This window comes from Canis lupus, chromosome 19 (assembly GCF_003254725.2).
Source record: "Canis lupus dingo isolate Sandy chromosome 19, ASM325472v2, whole genome shotgun sequence".
In the NCBI taxonomy this organism is placed as follows: Eukaryota; Metazoa; Chordata; class Mammalia; order Carnivora; family Canidae; genus Canis; species Canis lupus.
The window spans coordinates 9,917,138-9,930,267 of record NC_064261.1 but is presented as its reverse complement, the minus strand read 5'-3'; the positions used below and the strand labels follow the sequence as shown (position 1 = coordinate 9,930,267).

The 13,130-nt window shown below is 34.5% G+C and overlaps 1 pseudogene; it reads right to left on the bottom strand.

Annotated features, from left to right (window-relative positions):
- Positions 1 to 10,172: 10,172 nt before the first annotated feature.
- On the bottom strand, positions 10,173 to 10,262 carry LOC112642815 (U6 spliceosomal RNA; annotated as a pseudogene).
- Positions 10,263 to 13,130: the final 2,868 nt, after the last annotated feature.

The following is a 13,130-nucleotide window of genomic DNA, read 5'->3' as shown; positions in this document are numbered from 1 at the left end:
GCTGGAGAAAAGATAATATTATTCAGAAAATCATAAGGAAAATAGTTATGTATTTAACAACAACAAAACTCTATGTAAGTTGACCGAGTAGTTCAAACTGTGTTGTCCAAGAGTCCACTGTATAGTTAGCCTCTAAAAAATAAAAGGTGAAAAAAAAAATAAAAAAAAAAATAAATAAAATAAAATAAAATAAAAAATAAAAGGTGAAACCCATGCATCTTTGTGGTGGCTGAGATTTTAGTGAATCCAAAACTATTTCCTGCAAAAATGAAGGGAAATAATTGTTGAAAACTCAGTCAAGAAACTAGGAATGAATTTCAGTAAGAAGGGATTGGAAAACACATGAATTCCATCTGCACAGAAGTATCACTTGTCCAAAGTCTTATGTCTTATCTAAACTTCTCTACCAAAACTAAATAAAGTGACCAAATAATTTTACTTTTTTTTTTTCCACTAAAAAATGACAGCTGGCGGTTCCTGGGTGGCTCAGTGGTTGAGTGTCTGCCTTTGGCTTATCGTGATCCCAGGGTCCAGGAATCGAGTCCCACATCAGGATTCCCACAGGGAGCCTGCTTTTCCTTCTGCCTGTGTCTCTGCCTCTGTCTCTCTGTGTCTCTCATGAATAAATAAATAACATCTTTTAAAAAATAAATAAATGAGACATCTGTAGAGATCTCTGATCACAACTTTATCAGAATGAATAATCATTGAAGACTCTCAGCCTTTCTTCTTTAGTGGAATTCATGTTTTGTAAGCAACCTTTGATAATTCAATCTAATCTACTTTCTAAAAATTTTGATCAAAGAAAGAGTGTTTCATCAATAATACATCTGATTAGGATAGTTATTTGAAATATATTTTTCAGGCTTCAAAATAAAATTGATAGCTCCTATTTATACAGCTGTGTTTGTGTGTGTGTGTGTTCATGTGTGTGAGAGGTTTTATAGAAGGATCCTAAAAAAAATAAAAATAAAAAAAATAAAAAAATAAAAAATAAAAAAAAAGAAGGATCCTGAGAATAAGATGATCTCTAATTTCCTGGCAAAGTATATTTCTAAATTTGAACAATTTTACGGTGATAACACCAATGTATTATCTCTTAGTATTGTATTAGGGAAAGAGAGCACCAGTTTTTCTTGCTGAGAGAGAAATGTCAATGAAAACTAAATTCATAACATTCAACTATTGCTCAGGTATTAGAAGTTAGATCACTACTTACATTTTAAAACAACATATGTTTACATTTAGTTTAAAAATATGAAACCTATACAGCTATGTAAAGCTATACATGAAGTACAAAAGGAAATTATATATAACAACATAGGGATCCCTGGGTGGCTCAGTGGTTGAGCATCTGCCTTTGGCCCAGGGCGTGATCCTGGATTCCCAGGATCGAATCCTACATCGGGCTCCCTGCATGGAGCCTGCTTCTCCCTCTGCCTGTGTCTCTGCCTCTCTCTCTGTGTGTCTCTCATGAATAAATAAATAAACTCTTAAAAAAAAAAACATAGGAAATGAAAGAGGACTTAAGCACTCATGAGGTTTCAGCAAGTTTCTGGAAAGAGGAAAAGAGAATAAAGATTATCAGGAATCCTAAGGGAGTCTAGAAAGTAGACACAAAGAGCATAAACATGGGTATACAGGGGTGGGGGAAATCAGACTGTCTGAGATACTGTGAGACTGGATTTAAGAGGTTAAACCATACAAAACAAAAACAACAAAAGAGTGGACAGTGAAAAGTGAGGCTAGAAACACAAATCTTAATTAAATTTCTACCTAGAAAACTGTTGCTTAACCTGGACATCTAGACCCAATGTCATGTTTTATGCAAAGAAGCCAATAACCCAACATCCTTGACAAGAAACAATTAAAACAAAATCCCACAAATCATAAAGAACAAGCAGATAGTGAACAACAGTAGTAACAACAAAAGTCCCAGAGAAAATTTGCTTAATATTTTTGGACAGTACCTGGAATGGCCTGATCATTCTCTTATAGATTTGGTCATCAGCAAATAAAGGCTTCCACAAAGTCACCACTTGATATATATTGATTATTGTAACATTATGTCTGAGATAATTTAAAAAACAAAAATTGGCATCTTAAGAGCAATGCGAATAGTTTAGGGAACAAGTTTTATCATCAACAATTTGTATTTATTATCCTTATTTATATATTTATTAATTTATTATTATTTATTTATTGTCACTATCTTCAAGGTTGAGGGGAAAATTATTTTAAGACTGTCAATATCGTCTCAGCTGATATTTTTCAGGAGTTTAAGAAAACAAAACTTTTTTAGATAACCAAACTATTTTCCCTCTGTGCACCATACAGCTTTTTTGAAGGTACTTTCTTGGCACTGTATTCCATCAACATAAGAATAATATATATTAAGAAGATACAAAATTTAGAAAACACTGGCTACAACTCAGGAGAAATAGAATAAAATTCTTGGGAAATATCTGGGCAAAGCCCTGGTGTACTGAGACAGCTGAGTATCAGGTAAAATGGCCTCGGATATGATCTCCTGAACTGAAATTGTACAATTCTTGATATGAATAACAGAAAGGTGGTAAATACCATCTCCTGATGGGGGGGGGGAGGGAGAGAACAAAAAGAATAGTGGGCACCTACGTGGCTCAGAGGTTGAGCCTCTGCCTTTGGCTCAAAGTGTGATCGTGGGGTCCTGGGATGGAGTCCTGAATTGGGGTCCCTGCAGGGAGCCTGCTTCTCCCTCTGCCTGTGTCTCTGCCTCTCTCTCTCTGTCTCTCATGAATAAATAAATATGATCCTTAAAAAAAGCATGGCAAAGTATGTGTGTGTGTTTGTCTATGTTGAAAGCATCCATAGAATTCATTTCTGCTTAGGGAAATTGAAATTTAGGACCCTTTTTTTCCTATGTACTCTGTTTAATTATATCCATTTTAGATATGTTTTGGTTATCTGCATTGTTTGTTTGTTTGTTTGTTTACTTTGGGAGAGAGTATGAGAGAGACAGAGGAAGAGGGAGAGAATCTTAAGCAGCTCCATGCTCAGTGTGGAGCTCGACACTGGGCTTAATTCCACAACCTTGAGATCATGACCTGAGGTGACATTAAGAGTCAGCTGCTTAACTTACTGAGCCACCCTTATCTGTATTATTTAATTCATGTACTTTTATAAAAATGAAAAACTTATTTTAGTAATTATTTCTTCTTTTGCCACAAATTCCTTTTTCCTGATATGCCTGTTGATGCATACTTTCCTTTATTTTATTTTTTTTATAAATTTTTTTTTTTTTTTTTTTGGTGTTCAATTTGCCAACATATAGAATAACACCCAGTGCTCATCCCATCAAGTGCCCCTTACACCAGTCTGAAGTGTAAGTGAACACGGAAGAGAGCCGTGTTTAAAACCCTGCAGCCAGCCCCGCTCCTGGCCAGGGCCTGTTGAAGATGCTCGTACTTTGCTTTCTCATTATAATTGCTGCTGCTGCCGCTGCAGTTGGACTCCTTGGAAAGATCCTAACTAGAGATCCTGGTGTCACTGCCTTTCAGAATTTTACTGCCTTTATAAAAAACAAAACAAAACAAAACAAAAAGCAAAAAAACTGCTCATCACCCATTCCCCCCCACCCCCCACCCTCCTCCCCTTCCACCACCCCTAGTTCGTTTCCCAGAGTTAGGAGTCTTTACGTTCTGTCTCCCTTTCTGATATTTCCCACACATTTCTTCTCCCTTCCCTTATATTCCCTTTCACTATTATTTATATTCCCCAAATGAATGAGAACATACACTGTTTGTCCTTCTGAGACTGACTTACTTCACTCAGCATAATACCCTCCAGTTCCATCCACGTTGAAGCAAATGGTGGGTATTTGTCGTTTCTAATGGGTGAGGAATATTCCATTGTATACATAGACCACAGCTTCTTTATCCATTCATCTTTTGATGGACACCGAGGCTCCTTCCTCAGTTTGGCTATCGTGGCCATTGCTGCTAGAAACATCGGGGTGCAGGTGTCCCGGCGTTTCACTGCATTTGTATCTTTGGGGTAAATCCCCAGCAGGGCAATTGCTGGGTCGTAGGGCAGGTCTATTTTTAACTCTTTGAGGAACCTCCACACAGTTTTCCAGAGTGGCTGCACCAGTTCACATTCCCACCAACAGTGTAAGAGGGTTCCCTTTTCTCCGCATCCTCTCCAACATTTGTGGTTTCCTGCCTTGTTAATTTGCCCCATTCTCACTGGTGTGAGGTGGGATCTCATTGTGGTTTTGATTTGTATTTCCCTGATGGCAAGTGATGCAGAGCATTTTCTCATGTGCGTGTTGGCCATGTCTGTCTTCCTCTGTATACTTTCCTTTAGATACAATTTGCTTAGTGTATACTACCTTCATTTACATATTTAAACATATATTCGTGAAATAATATAACATATAACACCTCTAATATACTATGAATATAACAGCATTAAAGCAAATGTCCGGGTAACCAGAATGGGTTTAAAATATTGAATATGGGGGATCCCTGGGTGGCTCAGCGGTTTGGCACCTGCCTTTGGCCCAGGGTGCAGACCTGGAGTCCTGGGATCGAGTCCTCCTCCCGGCATGGAGATGGAGCCTGCTTCTCCCTCTGTCTGTGTCTCTGCCTTTCTCTCTCTCTCTCTCTCTGTATGTCACTCATGAATAAATAAATAAAATCTTTAAAAAAATAAAATGAAAATAAAATTAAATAAATAAAATTTTGAATGTGGCCAGTGCTTAGAAGTCCCTTCTTGAAAACAACCCTTTTCCTACATTTTTTTTTTTTTATTTATTTATGACAGTCACAGAGAGAGAGAGAGAGGGGCAGAGACACAGGCAGAGGGAGAAGCAGGCTCCATGCACCGGGAGCCCGATGTGGGATTCGATCCCCGGCCTCCAGGATCGCGCCCTGGGCTAAAGGCAGGCGCCAAACCGCTGCGCCACCCAGGGATCCCCTTTTCCTACATTTTAAAGGCAATCAATATCTTGAAGTTTTTAAAAATACTTTCTTTCCATGATTATAGATTTAGTTTAAAAATACTTTCTTTCCATGATTATCTTTATAGATTTAGTATCTATTAAATTTTTTAATTTAAAACACTTTTTTGAGGTTTTAAAACTTTACATAAACTTAGTAATTCTATATTGAATTTTTTGTGGCACTATATCACTCAATATTATAGAAGGAAACCATATTGATGTACCTAAATAAAATACTTTAAATTTTTCTGCAATGTAGTATTCCACTGTATATATTACATTACACCGATGATGAACATTTGCCCTGTTTCCAGTATATGACTGACTTTATAAGTGTTCTGCTTCATGTTTTTTAATGACCATGTATGTACATGCAAACCTAGGATTAGAATTCCCCTCTGATCAAGATCATAGTTATCTTCAGTATTACTAGATAATGTAAAACCCTTTTTAAAAAATGGAAATAACAATTTTCATTCTCAGGGATGCATACAACATTCTCATTATTCTATATCTTTACCAAAAGTTGCTATTGTGAGACTTTTATTTTTGTCAAGCTATTGTGTATGTAATATCAATGACACTTTTGAGTACATTTTTCTGATTACTTACAAGTAGAGCACTTCTAAATATGTATTATGAACAGTTAGATTTATATTTCATAAAGCACGTGTACAAGCCATTTTTATTTTTATGCAATTTTTGCCTAGCTTTTACATTTAAATATTGTTCCCTGAGGAAGAACTTGTTATATATGGTGTGAATTAAAGGCCATTTGAATTGTTTCCCATTTGCATAATCAGTTTTACTGGTACCACTTACTGATAAATTCATCTTTCATCATTGATCTATAATGTCAGCTTTCTCAAGTATCATGTGCCCAACATCCCTGAGCCACCCAGGGATCCCTGTTTTCCCTTTTCTGATCAATTTTATAATTTAAAAAAATCTTACCACCATGTCTAAGATCTCCAATATGAATTACTTATAACATTGATGTTTCTCTTGTTCCTAATCAAAGGAAATATGTTAGGGGATCCCTGGGTGGCGCAGCGGTATGGCGCCTGCCTTTGGCCCAGGGCGCGATCCTGGAGACGCGGGATCGAATCCCACGTCAGGCTCCCGGTGCATGGAGCCTGCTTCTCCCTCTGCCTGTGTCTCTGCCTCTCTCTCTCTCTCTCTCTGTGACTATCATAAATAAATTAAAAAAAAAAAACGAAATATGTTAGCATTTCATTGTTAAATATGATCTTTCCAAAGGACTTTTGAAAACAAACTTCATCAAGTTAAGTCCATTCTATTTCTAGGTTGTTAAAATGTAAGATTTATTTTTTTAAGACCCTGACATTAAATAAGCTTATGGTTTTGTTAAGTCTTTTGTTTCAGTGTATCACATTAATTACTATTTTCATATGAAGCCATCACTGCTTTCCAGAGTTTCTTGGAATAAACCTTTTTGTCTATGATGTCATGCATTGTTGATATCTGCTTGATAATCTTCAAGTTTTTCTTCCTTATTTTTGATAAATTAGACTGACTTTACTTATCTTTTCCTTTACTTTTTTAAAAGATATTATTTATTTATTCATAGAGCAAGAGGTAGAGACATAGGCAAAGGGAAAAGCAGGCTCCCTGTGGGGAACCTGATGTGGGACTCGATCCCAGAACCCCGCGATCACAACCTGAGCCAAAGGCAGATGCTCAACCAATGAGCCGCCCAGGTGCCCCTCCTTTTTCCTTCCTATCCTGGTAAGGTTTTGTTTTTAAACTTATTTTATTTAAATTCAATTAGCCGACCTATAGTATATCATTAGTTTCAGATCTAGAGTTAAGAAATTCATCAGTTGCATATAACAGCCAGTACTCATCACATCTTATGCCCTTCTTAATATCCATCACCCAGTTCCTCCATCACCCCACTCCTCTCCCCTCCAACAATCCTTTGTTTCCTAGAGTTAAGAGTCTCTTATGATTTATCTTCTTCTGATTTCATATTATTTTATTTTTGAAATCAAGGTTATCAGGGCTTCATAAAATGAAGTTCATGCTTTCTGCTCAAAACAATTACATGTAATATTGGAATTATTGTTTTGTCGCATGTTTGGAAAAATCTGCTGATAAAGTGAAAAGGTTGTAAATGGTCTTTATGAGTTAATCTTTGACTACTGAGTAAATGTATTTTACTTTAGATTACTTTTGGAAAAATACATGTTCTAGACAATTTGTATTTTACATGCACTTCAAATTTATTGACCTAAAAGTATTAATATATCCTGCTTTATCATTTAAATGTGTGTTTTATCTACAAAAGTAACTTGTCTATATGTTTCTTGCATTGCATATTTCCTAAAAATAAATATTAAATTATTTTATTTACATTTTTTTTAATTTTTAAAAAGTTTGTTATTCGAGTATAGTTGACCTGCAATATTACATAGTCTAAATTAGTCTTGAATTCTCTTAAAAAAAAAAAAAAAAAAAACTGTGGGGGCACCTGTGTGGCTCAGGTCATGATCCTGAGGTCCTGGAATTGAGCACCACATCAGGCTCCCTGCTGGGTGGGAAGCCTGTTTCTCGCCTGCAGCTCCACCTGTTTGTGCTATCTCTAGCTCTCTGTCAAATAAATAAAATCTTTAAGAAAAAAATAAGAATAATTAAAAAAAAACTGTGGTCAGCAAATTTGGCCTGTCAGTTTTTATAAAGTATTAGGGAACACAGTCATGTGCATTCATTTACATATGGTCTATAACGATTTTTATACCACGACAGCAGAAAAAGTTTGAGTAGTTACAACAAGCAGTTGAGTAGTTACAAGAAGCCTAAAATATTTACCATCTGATCCTTTTTTTGGAAGTTTTTTTTAATATATATATTTATTTATTCATGAGAGACACAGACAGAGGGAGAAGCACGCAGGGAGCCCAACGTGGGACTCGATTCCAGGTCTCCAGGACCAGGCCCTGGACTGAAGACGGTGCCAAACCACGGAGCCACCTGGGCTGCCCCCATCTGATCCTTTAAGTAAAAGGTTGGCACCTGGTGTAATTACCTCTCATTTTGTTATTCCTGATATTTGGTATTCCATCTCTCATTTTTAAAAACAATTTCTCCAGTGTTTTGTCAATTTTATTTTTTCAGTTTAATTAAGATTTAATTGCTATATAACATTGTATTTGTTTACGATAGATAACATAATGATTTGATAGATGTATAGTTTGGAAATAATTACATAACTTTAGTTGACACGCATCACAAAGTTTTGTCAATTTTATTGATCCTTTCAATGAACAACTCATAGCTTTATTTCTTGACTTTTTTTAATATACTCAATCCAATATGCATATATTTATTATTTTATTCCATTTTTTTCTTCTTCAGACCTTAAAATAAATCTAGAACTTCTAACTTACAACTCCAAGTATGTGAGTGTTTAAATTTCTATGTCTATTTTACACAATCGAAAAGCCAAATGCCTCCAAATTGCCATCTGCCATCCATCTCTTTGTCATCTAATTATCTGGCATCTATCTATCTATCTATCTATCTATCTATCTATCTATCATCATCTATCTATCTTTCTATCTATCCATCCATCCGACATCTATTTATCTATATCTATCTATATTTTTGTGTTTGCATCTAGACATTCTCACTTTGTCCAGTTTACCAATACACAATTTTTTTTTTCAACCCGGAAGTCATTATAACCAATTGTATTTTCTCAAAAGCATTTTTTTATTTTCTTGTTAATTTAAGTAGTTAAAATGTTTAATCATATCTCTCTCCTGATATTATTTATATATTTCTAGAATTTATCATTTTTGTATTTTCACAATTTTATTTTCTCCACTACTAGTTATTTCATTGTAGTGGGCAATTCTATTTCATGTTTTTGTTACCCAAGGGTTTGGCTATTTAATCCTGTTATTCTAATTATTGATCTTTGAAAAAGCCTTCATTTTGAAGAAATTAAAATATTGTAAAAACAAAAACAGAAAAAAAAAACAATTTAACCCGAAAAGGAAAATAATTTAACCCAAATGTAATTGGCAGCTATCCATCAAGTTTTGGTAGGAATTATGCCTCTTCATAAATTTGTAAACTTCTACATAAAATTAAAGTCCTCCCTGCCATATCAGAAAAAAATAAGCTGCATTATTTTTTAAAGATTTTATCTACTTGAGAGAAAGAGTGAAAGAGACAGTGAGAGAGAGAACACAACTAGAGTGACAGTCAGAAGGAGAAGCAGATTCCCTAATGAGCAGGGACCCTATGTGGGGCTCAATCCCAGGACTCCAGGATCATGACCTGACCAGAAGGCAGCCACTTAGTGGACTGAGCCACACAGATGCTCCTGAATTATTTTTATTTCATTATTTTGTGCAAAGTCTTAGTCTTTATAAATGTAATCATTTGTAATAACAAATTCAGAATCAGTAATCTATTTTCTTTCTCTCGATTCCTCTGACAGTTGGTCTATATCTATCTATCATTTAACTTATATATAAATATGTTCAGTACCAATGTTGAAATAACTGTCATAATTATTTTTTAAAGTATATTTTCGGATTCGGCAATAAGATTCATTTCCATTTACCTTGCAAATATGTATAATTTATCATTTATTATGTTACATCATAATTATTGTTTTCATAAATATCTAGAAGATAGATATTAAATTCATATCTATATTTATATTTTCATCATCTGACATATCCTAAGGCAACCCGTCTTTTGAACTAATTGTCTTATATACAAACATTGCTCTTTTTTTATATTTATTAGTATTCTTGTTACCTTCTTCTAGATAACAGACACTGATCTAGTTACTGAGCTCTGATCCTTGATTTTCTTATCAATAAAATGACAATAACAATACACACCTAGTCAGGTTATTGTAAATATGAAGAATGATAACATATGTAAAAGAGCAAGGTAAACAGAACAATATAAACTTTGATGTGTCATCTTTGTTATAGCAGAGTGAGTAGTGGTAGCAGCAAAAGTAAAACAATTTTTTTTCTCACCTCTATTGAGGTATAATTGACAAATAAAAATTGTTATATGTTTAAGGTGTGCAATGTGATGCTTTGATATACATATTCATTGTGAAATAATTGCCATAATCAAGATAATGAAAATATCCATCACCTCACATGGTTAACATTTTCTTTTTTTCTTATTTTAGAAAAACATGAATTTGCTTGTCAGACTTGCACTGGGCCATGCTTATTTTCTCTGTATCATTTCAAATTTGGTATATGTGCTGCCAAAGCAAGAATAAAAGGGATTTTAATTCTGTGATTTATAGTTGTTAATTAGAGCCAATCATAATTACATTTATGATCATTCCTCTGGTTCTGGGAATACTTACTTGCTTATCTATATAATTAAATATAAGCTTAATTCTTGCACCCCTGCCGCTGTCCTTCCCCCTTCCCACGCCACCTGCTTTGGGGTCATTATTTCCATGTCAGAGAAGAACAAACAGAATTCTAGGAGATCAACAGCTCCTGGTACCTGGGGTCTTTGGGCTGGCTGTCTTCTGCTGGTTCTCATGCCTGAGACCATGTGGTGAACACTGTGCGCACATGGCCCTTCAGTGCCTAAGCATCTGGCCCCACCGTGTGGAAACAGAGGCACTTCAGACTGTGACACCCCTACCCTAACCCATAGCCTCCACTGGGGGCAGGGAGACCTCAGGACCCTAGAAATTTAAAAGGCATCAAAAGAAAGGATAATTATTTTTTTAAAAAATATTTTTTATTTATTTTTAAGATTTTATTTATTTATTCATGAGACACACAGAGAGAAACAGAGACATAGGCAGAGGGAGAAGCAGGCTCGCTGAGGGAGCCTGATGCAAGACTCCATCCAGGGACCCTGGGATTACACCCTGGGCCAAAGGCAGATGCTCAATCACTAAGCCACCCAGGGTCCCTAATTATTAAAAATGATTTTTAAAGTTAAAAACATTATAGCTTTGCTGCTGTAGCAATGAAAATGAACTAATAACTTTATTCAGCAAGCATATGAATGTATATAATATATGTATTATATATATAAATGTGATATGCTACGTCTACTATAGCTTTATGTATATTTACACACATATAGTAGATATGTGATTTGTTCTAACTTCAGCATTATTTATATTAATTTTTAAAAATACTTTATTTATTTATTCATGAGAGACACAGAGAGAGGCAAAGATACAGGCAGAGGGAGAAGCAACGTGATGCTTTGATATACATATTCATTGTGAAATAATTGCCATAATCAAGGGGGATTGGGACCTGGGACGTGGGACTCGATCCCAGGTCTCTAGGATCACACACTGGGCTGAAGGCAGGCACTAAACCATTGAGCCACCCAGGCTACCCTATATTAATGTTTTAATAGTTTCCACTCTATTCCAAAATGTGTTGAAATACATAAAGATTTGTGAATAAATTGACTCACTCAGAAATTCAACTAGTAAGATAGTAGCTTTCCCAGAAGTGGCATAATGCATACAAGTAAGTATGGATTTTACAAGTCTGTCTGGATTTTACTAAAGGTGGATTGAAATAGATTGAATTAGCCTTAACATTTTGAGTATTATAGCTTGTGTCAAAATTTTCCTCAAAATTCCACTTTATGTACTTGGTTGAAATGTTTATGTAAACTTTATTTTCAGATTTTTTTCTTTTTATTTAGAATCTATTCCATATCATAATTTTAAAAATATTCCTAAGACTATGGGAAATAATAGGAAAGCCAAGAAGTTGTATTTTCACTTTTGTAGTATATGCATCAAAACACCATTAACATAGAAGCTCATCACTATTTTATTCCCTTCAAGCAGTGATATTTAATAAAATAAAGTTTTCAGCTTTTTAAAATTAAAGTAAATCATTAATCAAATTCAGTAGATATGAAATTAAAAATAATAATATGAAGTATTCAGATACTGCATACATGTAGCTTGATCTCCTAGGAAATTAAATTTATTTAACTAAAAGACCATAGTTAACATGCTGTATGATGAAATTAAAAATGAAATTCTAGCCTATTAATCATGCAGAAGATTGCAATTAGGTTTTATTGGTTATTTTCATGGAAGTTTCAAATTATACTATTAACTCTTCTTTCACTCAAGTCTACAATATTACTTCAGTTATAAAACAAAAACAAATTTTTAAAATTATACAAACTTTAAAAATGATTTTGTGTATGGAAAAATCATTTGAACAACTGCATTTTTCAAATCACTGTAATGAGGGATGCCTGGGTGGCTCAGGGGTTGAGCATCTGCCATTGGCTCAGAGCATGAACCTGGAGTCTCAGGATCAAGTCCCACATCGGGCTTCCTGCATGGAACCTGCTTCTCCCTCTACCTGTGTCTCTACCTCTCTCTGTGCATCTCTCATGAATAAATAAATAAAATCAAAATAAATACATAAAATATTTAAAAATAAAACTGTTATGATAATTTATGCACTTTCTGTGGAAATGCATAACAGTTTCACATATTATAGTTGTATTAAGATGATAAAACAAGGGTATTATTTAGAGGGATATTAAATAATTCAATGTCCAAAATGCAAGGGAATTTCTTTTGAATCTTGGAAAAAGAAATCAAATGCTAAAAAATATCTATATTCTTGGAAAGGTTGTCTAGATTTAAGTGGTCAATGTCTCTTAGTCTGAAGTCAAGGAGAAATGCAAAAGATCCATAGGAATTATCTCCCAAGAGTAAGCTATTCATCAATATACCAAAAGGATATGTAAATTTTTCCAAGAGTAATTTCTTAAAAATATTTATTTATTTGGGGAGAGGTGGAAGGAGAGGGAGAGAAACTCAAACAGACTCCATACCAAGCACAGAGCCTGAATTAGGGCTCAATCCCAGGATCCCAAGATCATGACCTGGGCCAAAGCAGACCCATGACTGAGCCACACACGCACCCCTCCAAGAGTAATTTTTAAGTTAAAATCCATAACAAAATTAATTTGCTTTTATTTTGTTTTATTTTTCAAAAAAAAAGGCTTATATTTTTTACATACTAAAACATTCCCTAAAAAGAAAGGTGCATGCTATATATTATATAGTATATATACTATATAATATAATAGTATAGTATATATACTATTATATTATATG